At 44.0% G+C, this 12,057-nt stretch overlaps 1 long non-coding RNA gene across 1 annotated transcript; it reads left to right on the top strand.

The window, feature by feature from the left end:
• Window positions 1-7,503: 7,503 nt before the first annotated feature.
• On the top strand, window positions 7,504-11,064 carry LOC149334389 (uncharacterized). The gene is made up of 3 exons (XR_016284742.1): window positions 7,504-7,594; window positions 9,396-9,584; window positions 10,834-11,064. It is a non-coding gene; the product is annotated as an uncharacterized LOC149334389 (long non-coding RNA).
• The last annotated feature ends 993 nt before the right edge of the window (window positions 11,065-12,057 follow it).

The raw sequence follows: 12,057 nt of genomic DNA, 5'->3' as shown, positions 1-12,057 counted from the left end.
ATCGCATTGTACGCGGGCCTCTAGAATTTCGCCTTCATTGAAATTCCACCGCCGCGGCTGGGATCGAAGCCGCATCTTTGGGTCAGCAGCCGAGCACCATAACCACTGAGCCACCGCGGCGGCTTATATCTCGTCTAGAGTGAGGTGCATATTGTCTTTATTGTGATATAGACACATTGTGCAAAATCTTCATTGTTTCACGAGAAAACAATCATATGCTGCTCGTGTATACAGCTGTGTAGGGAAGCTTGTGGACTTTGCGCACGTATGCCAACCTGCCCATGTTCGAGCCTTGGTCAGGTTTTCATCGTTGCTATATGCCTCCAGTGTAGCGGAGGTCTCATTCACAATTATATCTGCGTGGCTCGAAACTATAGCTCAGCCAGAACATCATCGGCATTTATTTTGTGAACTGCATGTTAAATTACCAGTGCTGCACTACCTTAGCATTTATTTTCTACGTGTGATAAAGTTCAAGTTGTGGCTAGATTTCAATGGCTGCATTTTGCATTAAAGTTGCAAGCAGCCATTTTTTCGCATTATGCAAAATTGATAGTATTATTACTTGGAAAAGAATACATTAGTTTCATGACGTGGTAGGCTCAGTGAAAATGTAATGGCTGTTTTAAAATGTGGTAAATGGTAAGCAAATATTCAGAAGCGGCATGATCAACTTGTCCATAGTGACAGTAACGTGTCGTCCATATACATACGAAATATGTTATTTTCCATCCGCTGCACGGCTACAAAACCAACCCCTTGCTTGTTTATTTTTAACAAAAACGCACCTTTTTAATGGTCGCCGCAGCCGGCGACGCACCGTGCTGTTATTTGGTGACGCACTGCGACACCAATAGAGAACTATGCCGCGGAGGTGGAACTGCTGTTATTCTACTCCACTGCCAATACTAACCCCCGACAACGCACTGAGGTGTGAGCAAAGAGTGACGTCACTTAAACAAGGCAAGAAGCGTGCCGGGAGAATTTTTTCGGCTCTCCCATCACGGCCTTGTCACCCAGGCAAAGAAATGCCAGGAGTAGTCAGACGCTTTTTCTTAGCAAGATAATGCACGTCCACCCAGATATGCTTGTAGTCTGGCGTCGTGAATGCGACGAAAACCTCTTTTATCCCCTCACTAGAATAAGTGGCCTAGAAAACTGCAGTATAGGTTGATTATACAAGCAAGGCGCTTTTGGGCGAGTATGTTTTTTTTTTGCGTTTGCAGGACAGAACACGTGAAAGAACGGAGAACACAACGAGGCAGGACGTCCTGCTTGTTGCTGTTTTCCGTTCATTCTCCTACTCCTTGTTCTTCTGCTTCGTTCATTCTTCCGCTGTGACCTGGAAACATGGACCACACAAGGGGCGAGCAAGCTGTGTCGAAAACGGTAAGGTCGTGCTCATATACGAGGACATGCTCCTTGGAGCAGTCAACGGAGCAGCGAAAGACGTGCCTTTGTCTTCAGATATCCTATGTCACGGCCTGCAAGGCTCACAGCCAATATGTGGGCCGAAAAAAGTGCCGAAATATATGATTTTCTGTGCACTGGGGCACACTTTAAGTGGTTCTGTCATTCCGAAGGTGAAGTACGCCGTTATCTGAAAAATATATGAGAGCTGCTGACAATGATAAGAGGGCGAGTTTTCAGCGCTCCATAGGCCTTGAAATAATTCACACAATTATGACTCCCCGCATTACTGCCACAGGCACTGAACAGACACAAATAGCCTCAGAATATAGTATGGGTTACCAAACGAATACGCGGCTAAACGCTGCTTCGTGGCGCAGCTTCGCGCCTCTGGTTGAAAATTTGTTCCGCAGCTGGGCATCATCCGAAGGTTGGTGCTTGGCTACCAGGATACAGTCCACGTGCCCCTTGTGGGCAGCTATCTTCGTATGCATGTGGTGGCTTTTATGAATATATTTCCATATTTTGCTGGGAACCACACACTGCTTCTTTCCGAACATAAAAAAGGGGTCAGAAAGGTGCACCACTCCCTATTTACGTTTTTTTTTACATCATAGATTGCGTAATATATTCAGTCGTACGAAGAGCCTGTACATCTAGAACCTCGCCATAAGCCAACGCCTCCTTATCCTTCCTGACAATGAAAACCCTCTCGCTACTGAGCGTAGTGTCTGCGGGCACTCCTGTGATAAATCGCTCATTGCAGGTAGCCGCAACTAATTTCCTCTACGAAACTCCTTCAAACCGAGCGCTGAGATAGGCTCCACAAACCTATCGGAGCACTCAACCTCCGTCATCTTATTTGAAGATGATCATTGCGCAAAGCAGCGGAAACCATACATTGGGCACGTTATGGGTGTTGCAGACATGTCTTGGCATTGATGACCCGAGCCGTCCTCTTCATAATGAGCGCTGCTACAGCTGCACAGCTGAAGCACAAAACCTGGCATGCGCGCTTCGATTTTGTCGCAGAAGATGGGATGGCTCGCAAACTTTTTATACATGTTGTGGTATACTCGGTGATATTGTTATATTCCTATTAGGCCTCTTCTCATTGTCCTTTTCTTTTCAAGGGTCGAGTTTCATAAGTACGCAATAAAAACAATAAGCTGTGGAAAAAGAGGAGTTCAAAAGGTGCAGGATCATTAGAGATCGTACAAATATTTGCAATTTTTTTCTTCGTTGTTCCATTATATAAGGGCAAGATTAGGAAATACTCTCTCGAACTATGCTTTAGAAAACATCGTGTCTAGACAGACTAGTGGGCCTGCATGTTTTATGGCTCGTAGGTCAGCAGAGTGCACTATGAACGACGTCAACATAGCCTTAAATTACACTTTATTTACAATGCATGTGCTGTCGTGCAAAGCTGATTAGTGTTAAATGGTATCTCATGGCGCAGTTATCGACACATTTTAGGAATGAATTACCAAAGAAAGCGTTTAAATGGTTTAAATGACAAAATAGTGAATGACGGCGCAGCTCATGAAGGAAGGGTTCAGTTCTTCCATAGCTACAGCGCGAAAGACCGAACAAGAGACGACGACAGAATACAGTGTACAGAACAGTGATACGTTAAATAAAAAAATAAGAGATGGGAACAAATTTCTATGCGAATGGCAGAGTTACATGGCTTGGCTTTATGAAAAGAAATATTTGATACGCCCACGAAAGCAGTGGCACGGAGTTAGCTCTTTCGCCCCGGGTGCGGGATTACTGGTAGACTGGAATTCTTAGCAATGGTGTGCTTCGCTCGTAGGTTGAAGGCGCATTTTTACCAGTGGGTGTCTGATTTGTAGATGCCGACGCCTACAGCGCAAAACTCGGGAAAGACCTTCGAGCAGTTGTGGCTATTTAAAAGTAATTTTCGAGCCTTTCACCTATCTATATAATGAACTGGCTATGCGAGACATTCGAGGCTGTTGATGCCTTTAGCTTACGTTATTGGCGAGGCTCGTCACAAACAGCTTAGCCGTGGAGAGAAAAACGGTGAATGAATAGCTCCTGCAACCTCCTTTTTTAGCGAATAATTTTTCGGGAGCCAGCCTATTTCGCACCTAGGCCCGCTGTTGCCTGATTAATTTTCTTCGCGGTCATTAGTTAACACCACCTGCCATGCTTGAGCGCCCGAAGCTTCATGCCAACGAACCTGGACTGATAGCATGCCTTTCAGCCTTTAGGTCATGGGATTAGTACGGTACGGTGCCGTCGTGTCCCTGCAGCCAGTGAGATTTCTCATCCATGGTGATGTCACTGATGGCGTCACCTCGCACCAGCCATTCAGAGAATTCGTTGAAAGGAGACATCGCACGACGCTGCACACCGCCACACTTTTTCTCCGTTCACGCTTCTAACACTATGGCATTAAAAAGTTCAGAACCGTTTGACAAAATAGCCGAGTGAACTAACATTAGCTCATGACCAGAGACATACCAGAGTGGATACGACAGAACGAATGTCTTGACTACGCGCTCACCGGGATGGTGGTGTTGTGGTTAGTACATCCACCACGCAAAGAGGTCTATATTGTGCGGTGCTATATGCTGACTGGGAGGTTCTTGGCTCGCAGGTAAGCGGTGCATTTCAGCAAGAGGATGCCAGGCGTTGGCTTGCTGCTGCAGAAGCCAGCTGTACAAGTCATAAGATGTAGATAAGACAAGGAGAAGGTCTATAAAAGAAACCTTGGGGATAATTTAGCACTTACAATAGTCCTCTCCGAGTCGGAGTTTAAACACTGGTTTGTTTGTTCGTGTCTTATGCGCTCAAGAAAACTGACAAAGCTGCTATCGCGGGTTCTTTAAAAGATAGTCCGTCTGAATCCATTATGAGCTGGTATTAAAGTGAGGAGAGTTGGTGGCATGGTGTAGAGGTGCGTTGAGCTATAAGCCGGAAAAAGACTCGTGACAAACTGCCAAATTGCTGTCCCTCTCTCCTGATCTTATTTTCTGAGTAACCTCACCAAAGTGCGATAAACTGTTAGTATAATTCTCAGCAACATTCTAATCCTCAGCAACGGGAAAAAAAAGAACCCGAGTACGTGGTCTTTCCGTCCCTGTTTGCGTTCAGCAAATTTTTCCTTTAAATGATTGGGCGGAGTTCGAGTACTGTGGTAGGTTTCATGGATCCTGTCACAGAACTGGATTCGTAGAAGCTACTTTCGGAGCGATTTTAGCAGACGGGTGCATGGGACAAAATGATTTTGTGTTATCAGCGAAGATAAGCGGGACTTAGGTAACGTCGACGTCCCCGCCCATCAGGTAGGCTGCCTGGTGCAACCCATGATGCGGACAAACGTTCACTGGGAATGCGTTACCGTCTTTGCCCCATTTGCGGGAATACACAGTAATAACGTGTGGCTCCTGCCCAAAATCGTTACAGAAATTCAGAACAGTGCTTAAATTCCGCCTTTAATAGTCAATGAGAAGCCGTCCTGAAACATATTCCATAAGTAGCGTTTAGAACCCATATGCAGCTGACGTCATCCGTAATTATAATGGGTAATATGAAACAACTACGCAAGGAACGTACGCATGTGCTTTCTTCACACTTCAAACCAAGGCTGGGCTTCATGCTTGCGACAAATTTTGTGCAGCGGTTTTTCTCTGAAATCAAAACAATACAATTCTAATAATTTACACTGGTGCGTATTCTATCGAAATAAAAAAACAGTAGGCTGACGTCGTTTCTCAGCGTGAACTTACGGAAAAAAGCATAAATCCGCCCTATATACAAAATATTCATCAAATGCTTTTCAGACCAATTAAGTAAAATTACGACGCATGTAGAATAAACATTAACAATTACCGGGAGGGCAGTACAAGGCCTGACTGCTTTCGCCTGCGATTAAGTCAAACTTTTGCAGAAGACGCTGCTGTGTCACTTTCGGAGAAGGCGGGCCGGTTTCGATGTTATGCAACATAATTTGACTTGGCGCATTTTTTAATTTATATAGCACTTAGAGCAAAAACAGTGCGAATTGGGCGACTTGCGTCTCATGATTTCTACAGCCTGCATATTAATCTGCTGACAGTGGGAACTTTTTGCTTCATAAACCTGATAGGAATTATTTTTAGGAGGTAAGCGTTAAAAATCTTCAAAATATTTAACATCCGAACGCATTTTATTACGTCCCTAACTGCTGCACATTCAAAGCAACTACAACGCGTACTTCTCTATATAAACCTGTTTTAAAGCATTGAAAAAAGTTTGCTGCATAATAATAATTCCTGATAATTTTCTTGGTATATTGTTTGCGAGAGAGATAAGAGTCTTTTGGGGTGCGAGCAGGGAAATATTCTTCATCTCCTGTACTGAACAAAGCTTTTAGATATACAGTGTTCACCAGTGAAACACTGCGGGTTTAATGCGCTCATATATCGAGGCTGTTGATTCCATCTCTTATACCGCTATTTTTCTTTCAACAGCAGAGCAATATTTTGACTCTCTTTGTGCCACCTATGAATTTTCATGACGTAGATGGCGGCACTTCTTCGAGAATGGTTTCTAACAGGCGACTAACATTTTAACGACATCAGTAAGCAACGCCAGCAAATATATTGTCCCTTTGTAGAACCAGCGCTCTTATGGAATTCAAAAGAAATGATGTAAAGAGCAGATCTAATAAATGCGAAATTTCCGCCCATACCATTTGCTTGCTCTTGCACGCAGTTAGCAGAAAGACATGAAAGTAATTTTACTGCATTCAACGTCACTGCGGCGCTTTGCAGATGCGCTCTGGCATTGATCTGCACGAAAATTACGAATTGTCGCCATGGTTCAAGCCGTGGTTATGACAAGCATTTCACAGGCAGCAGACGGTAAAAAATACTTCATTTTGGGAGATGTTCTCCTTAGAGCAGCCTCTTTCGTAACAGCCGAGTTTATCTTATTATTCCTCAACACCATGCCAGCGATCCGCCGTCGTTTTGACACTCGCCAGAAGTGCCGTGATTTGGATCAGCGTAAAAAAGTAATTATCGGAGACATATCAAGTGTTGACATACACGACCAAAGCTTCAGCGCTTAAATAATCGAAAATACTTAATTATTATGCATTTGAACGCCTACGCTAATTACAAGCATGATTGCAAGCATTACACCTCAATGTAAAATGGCATAAGTGCTCGATAATAGACCTAATGAGATTTCTGGCAGTAAACTGCGCTGTCTGCATTGCTAACACAAAATATTGATAGTCCACCGCATCATTTTCCGTTCTCTGTGAGAATGTAAACTGGTGTATCATTTGCACATTACCTTATTTAGACATTTTACACAAATTATTGCATAATTCGCCTCAATTTAAAAGAAAGCCTGCAAACATAAGACTACTATGACTTCACGCAGGTAAATGAGTGGGCGCCAATCATCACCTGCGAATAATACAGTTCACTGTAGCTGCAATAGAGGGAACCAAACATTGTAGGCACGGCTTAAAGCTTTAGGGTGCGAAATAAAAAGTGGAGGCTCGTCTTAATACTCCGAATAGAATTCGGTGTATGTCGCGCCCACACATGAAAACGCAGAGGCTGAAGAAGATTGCGAAGGTGGCCATTTGCCAAGACATAGCCGTGCACCAGTTTAATTCTTTCAGGCTAGAAAATTTCAAAGCTTGACATGGCTGCAGTTTACTGTCGAGAAAACAAACTTATTAATTAAAACAATAGAGAACCTTATAGAAAAAAAAAGAAAAATGTGCCTGTGAGTGAAACATTCTCCTTAAATGTGCTACTATGAATGTACCATCAAACCAACATTTTAGTACCTGAAGGTAAAGGGCCAATATATTTGGTAAATGAAAATCTAGTTCAGTGTTAGGTCCTGACTCGCATTAGCATAAACAGCTGATGAAAGGCAGGTATGGTTTGCAAAAAAAAGTTGATATGGTCCCCACTGCAGACAATCGGGTTCCCACCCCTCGCTGCGTCATTGCTATATCGAAGTGTTTCCTGCGACCTCAATCGCTTGCAACCGTCGTGAAATCGGTACGCCTCTATCACGTCACTGCCATTGTTCTCTGGGGAATAAAAGGCAGCCTTTTCTACGGAAGCTTCACAACCCGTTCTGCAGCCGCAGCTCGACATGAAGGCCCTCATCTTCCTGGCTCTCGTAAGCACCGCATGCGGTGAGTGGCATTCGAACTCTGCTCGACATTAAAAAATGATACTTCACTGAAAGCTTTTACCCTTTTCCTCATTTTATGCATGCGTGCGTCAAGCGTTGAGTGCGAAAATATTTACACATGGAAAGAATTGTTCTGCCTGCAGCAAGAATTGTTTAGCGTGCAGAAATTGTTCACAAATGCATGTATGCAAAGATATTAGGGTAAATAGTAAATTTATTGTGATGACGTTGTTTTGTGAATGAAGAGGGCTTAAAGATACTCAGTAAATGAGACACTGAAATTCCTGTGCACACCAGTGAACATAAGTGGCTTGTGTGATCCTTTTTTGTTTTTATGAAGAGCCGGTATACCATTAGCCGTCATAAGGAGTCGATTTGTAACGGCGGCGTTATTCATTATAAAAGAAATAGACTGTGCACCACTCCAGCATTTCACCTTTAGCTGTTTTCTTCTTTGTGCGTGAAGTCCAGAATATCACTGCGTACTCCTCGACATATTGCTTCTACTGCTTTGGAATCGACTATAAGTAAACAATGATAAAACCTTCCCGGTGAGAAACACCGCCAATTAAACAAATAACTAAAGCATTCTCTTTTCCATTGCTCAGATTCATTATGTGCTTACCTTATTTAATCTAAACTTATTAGTCAGTTCAAGCTTATTGCTTTAACTCTCCTCGCCAGTCTTGCAGGTTATGAAGCACAATTTGCAGATTCCGCAGTGCCTACACAGGGATGTGTTGTGTAGAATTTGGGCAAATCATGTTGCAGGTTGTGACCGCTTCGAGTTGATTGCATTCTTATATGTCTGTTGCAGCGCTGTCAATCTTGCGAAAGTACCGAAAGATGAGTTCTTTCTTTTTGCGCGAAACAAAACCGCCTTATCAGCATTTTTGTATAATTTAAGATTTGTTCTTAAACGCGAAACGCGAAAGCTAATTTTTAGGTGTATTTCTTAAGAAGGTCATTGGCAATCTTGTACAACACATTTATCATAAACGCTATCAATTTTAGCATTTCGGCTGTTAGCAGCAACGAGATGAATGATACGGCCCTAAAGTAAATGATTTCCCAAACTAGTGACCTGTGCTAAAATCATGGAAACTAGGGGTGCAAAATATCGTTAAGTGGCAATCTCCACACACTGCGCACTCTTGTTTAGACATGCAGGGATTGGTTTGAGTTAGTCAAAGCAACAAATTATTGTTTAGCTTGAATAGAATAATGTTATGGGGAACGTAATCAAACCGATTTCTAAAATCTTGGAACACGCTCACTTCTGCTGATTTTATAACGTGCCGCCAAATATATCGCTTGCCAAAATTTATTGCGCCGCAGTCGAGAACGCTATTTAGAAAAGTTTTATTGCCGACCGGGAAATCTGCTCTTAGGAAAAGTTTGAAGAGCATAGCCAACAGCAATGTGTTCTAGGAGGCTAGAACGAAAATGCTTTATATATAGTTTACCGCTATTGCGGATATTTTTTACTCAGCTGACAGCTTGCCTCGAGAGTACTTAATGAGTGTGCACCTTTCGAATAAACTTCACTTGTAAAAGAGCCCCTGCGTTGTACGTTCTTGTGTAGTTTGTTTGTGCTGTTCACTTTCAATCAATGTTTAACCAACTAGCTTACAACAGCCCCCCAGCCCCTTCCCCGTGAGATATAAGTGCTGTCTCCGAAATATGTTGTGAACAGATTAGGAGAAACAGTGGCAAAACTGAATCCTTCACTCTGGATAAAGTACCAGCACTATGAAGCACCACGCATAATGAATGTGCGCAACTTCGTGACCTCCTTCCAGCGGTGACCAATTTTGAGAAGGAGTGCGCTCCACAGCCGGAGGTCGGACACTGCTCGGCGAAGCTGGAGAGGTGGTCGTTCAACGTGGAGTCAGGCAAATGCGAGCGCTTCTAATACAGTGGCTGCGGAGGCAACGAGAACAGATACGAGACCAGGTTCCAATGTGAGAAGACCTGTTCTGGACTGCAAGGTAACTATTCGAACCAAACATATCAGCGCGGAGCCTTCACATTCAAAACACAAGTTGAAGGAGGAGGAGGAGGATAAACTTTATTTTCGTCGACAGATGTATCTGACGGTGTGGGGTTAGAGCCCCATCAAGTGGCCATGAGCCCGTGGCGTTCGGCGACTTCGAGGGCTCTTGTCACAACTCGGATCTGTGTGTCCGAGTCGGAGCTGAGCAATGCGGCCTCCCACTGGTCTGGATTCGAGAGCTGCAAGCCTCTAGGGGGGTAGTCCCGAGGGCAAGCCCACAGTAAGTGGGATAGAGTGGCATGTTGGCCACACATTTGACAGAAAGGGGAGTAGACCCCAGGGTATATGCGGGCATATATCGCGGGGTTGGGGAAGGTGTTCGTTTGGAGTTGCCTCCACGCAACTTCTTGGCGTTTGGTGAGAGAACTATGTGCGGGGGGATATAGAAGTCTACCTAAGCGGTAGTGCATGGTTATGTCATGAAATGTGACCATACGATATCTCGCCGTCCGCAGGACGGGCAACACCACAACCCGGTCGACGAATCCTCGGGCATAATTGTGGGCCGCCTCGTTGCCTGGATGCGACGAGTGCGCAGGGACCCAGATCAATTGGATCGGGCGGAGTTGAAGTTTGGTGAAGTGGAGGAGAGAGAGGGTGACAGGGGAGACCCGGCCTTTGGCGAAACTACGAATCGCCGATTTAGAGTCGCTTAAGATGGTTTCTGCAGAGGTGGAGACCATCGCCAAGGCTATGGCCGCCTCCTCGGCCTCTTCAGGCGATCTGACGGGAATGGAGCACGCAACTAGCGGCCGTCCACAGTAGTTTACAACCGCGAGCGAAAAAGCTTCGCGGTCGGGGTATTCAGCGGCGTCGACATAGACTGCTGTCTGATCTGTTAAATATTTTTTGTGCAGAGACTTAGCCCTGTGCTTGCGGCGAGCGACATGATACTCTGGGTGCATATTTTTAGGAAGAGGGGTAACGATAAGGTTACTGTGGATATAGAAACACAAGTTGAAAAACCTTACTCTTAATTCTCCACAATCAATAAATACCCAAAAAGTGATGAATACCTTCTTACGACTCTACATTTCAGTACGTACCTAAAATACGTAAAAGAGAATTGCTTTTGTGTGGCGCCGAAAAAAAGAAAACTAAGTGAATTTTTAGGCGTTGAGCGGGTTGCAACTGAAATCACGTTTTTCTCCGGCCAAATATTCCACCTTCTCCTGACTTCGCAGCAACGGAGCAGCCAGGCGAAGACGTCACAGGCGGCGCTGCGGAATCCGTGTGCCAGCTTCCGCCGTACCGCGGACCCTGCTTGGCGCATATGCCCCGATTCTACTACGACCCATACTCCGGCCACTGCCGTATCTTCGTTTACGGCGGCTGCCTCAGCAACGGAAACAACTTCGACACCTACCAAAGCTGCATGAAAGTTTGCCGCCCTAAAGCCGCATAAGACCTTGAACTATGTTGTTCTTCAAAAAGCGAAGTTTTCTGGTCGCGTGTGGTCATGCGTGGATGCTTCAACTAACCTATCATGAAATATTCATGCATCAATCTTGCTGAATTTTTCTATCCTCTGCTTTTGTGCATAAGGCTGACATTTCATGCAACTGAGAAATGAGTAATAAACTTCCTTGTTTTCAATAAGCATTTTCACTGCATTTGTATAACTTCACGTTTCTTGTGCTTGCCTAAAAACTATCTCAGACTCTGCAACCTGTAGATTAATATATGTATATGTATAGACGAATGCACTCGTGGCGCGAAACATAAGACACAAAGTATTCATATAGTTGCTTATTAGTCATTGACTCTAGATGAAGCATCATGAAGAATTGAGGCATCAAGTTTTGCTGAATGTTTCACTTTTTCGCTTTTAGAGTTGGGTTGAAATTTTTCCTAGTGAGAGGAGACCAATAAACTATATCTACAGCAATCAACTCTTTTCACTGGAGTTATAAGACATCACATTTCTTGTATATGCCTAACAAGGTTTCAGGTGTGTCTACAATGAACGTTTCAATTTATAAATTCATATATACAGACGCAAGCATTCTTAGCGGGAGGCATGAAAAGAAAGCGCTTTATATAATTTCAGCAAAGATTTGGGGGATCAGGGCATAATGATAGAGGGGATAAATGTACGTTTTTTAAAAAAAAGTATCCCAGTGGCCTTTAAACGGTAACCACAGCCGATACCATTGTTAGCAGTTTCCTTGAAACCCCATCGTCGAAGCTGAGCTAAGTGCAGGACTCAGCTGCTCTCAAAATCGCACCTAAAATGTGGTGGTCGCTTATTTTTGTTTCCTGGCGATGGTGTCTCCGATTTTACAAAAAAAAAACGCAGATCACTACTCTGTGGTTTAAACAGCATCGGCGCCACATATGTGGCAATCGCCAGAGAATTGAGTAGTTAAAAATTAGTGAGAACACTACCTCGAACACAACTGAATATA

Source organism: Amblyomma mixtum, chromosome 8 (genome assembly GCF_055824585.1).
Source record: "Amblyomma mixtum isolate Tamu chromosome 8, ASM5582458v1, whole genome shotgun sequence".
NCBI classification, from domain to species: Eukaryota; Metazoa; Arthropoda; class Arachnida; order Ixodida; family Ixodidae; genus Amblyomma; species Amblyomma mixtum.
The sequence above is the reverse complement of the archived record's forward strand: the minus strand, read 5'-3'. Positions and strand labels throughout refer to the sequence as shown.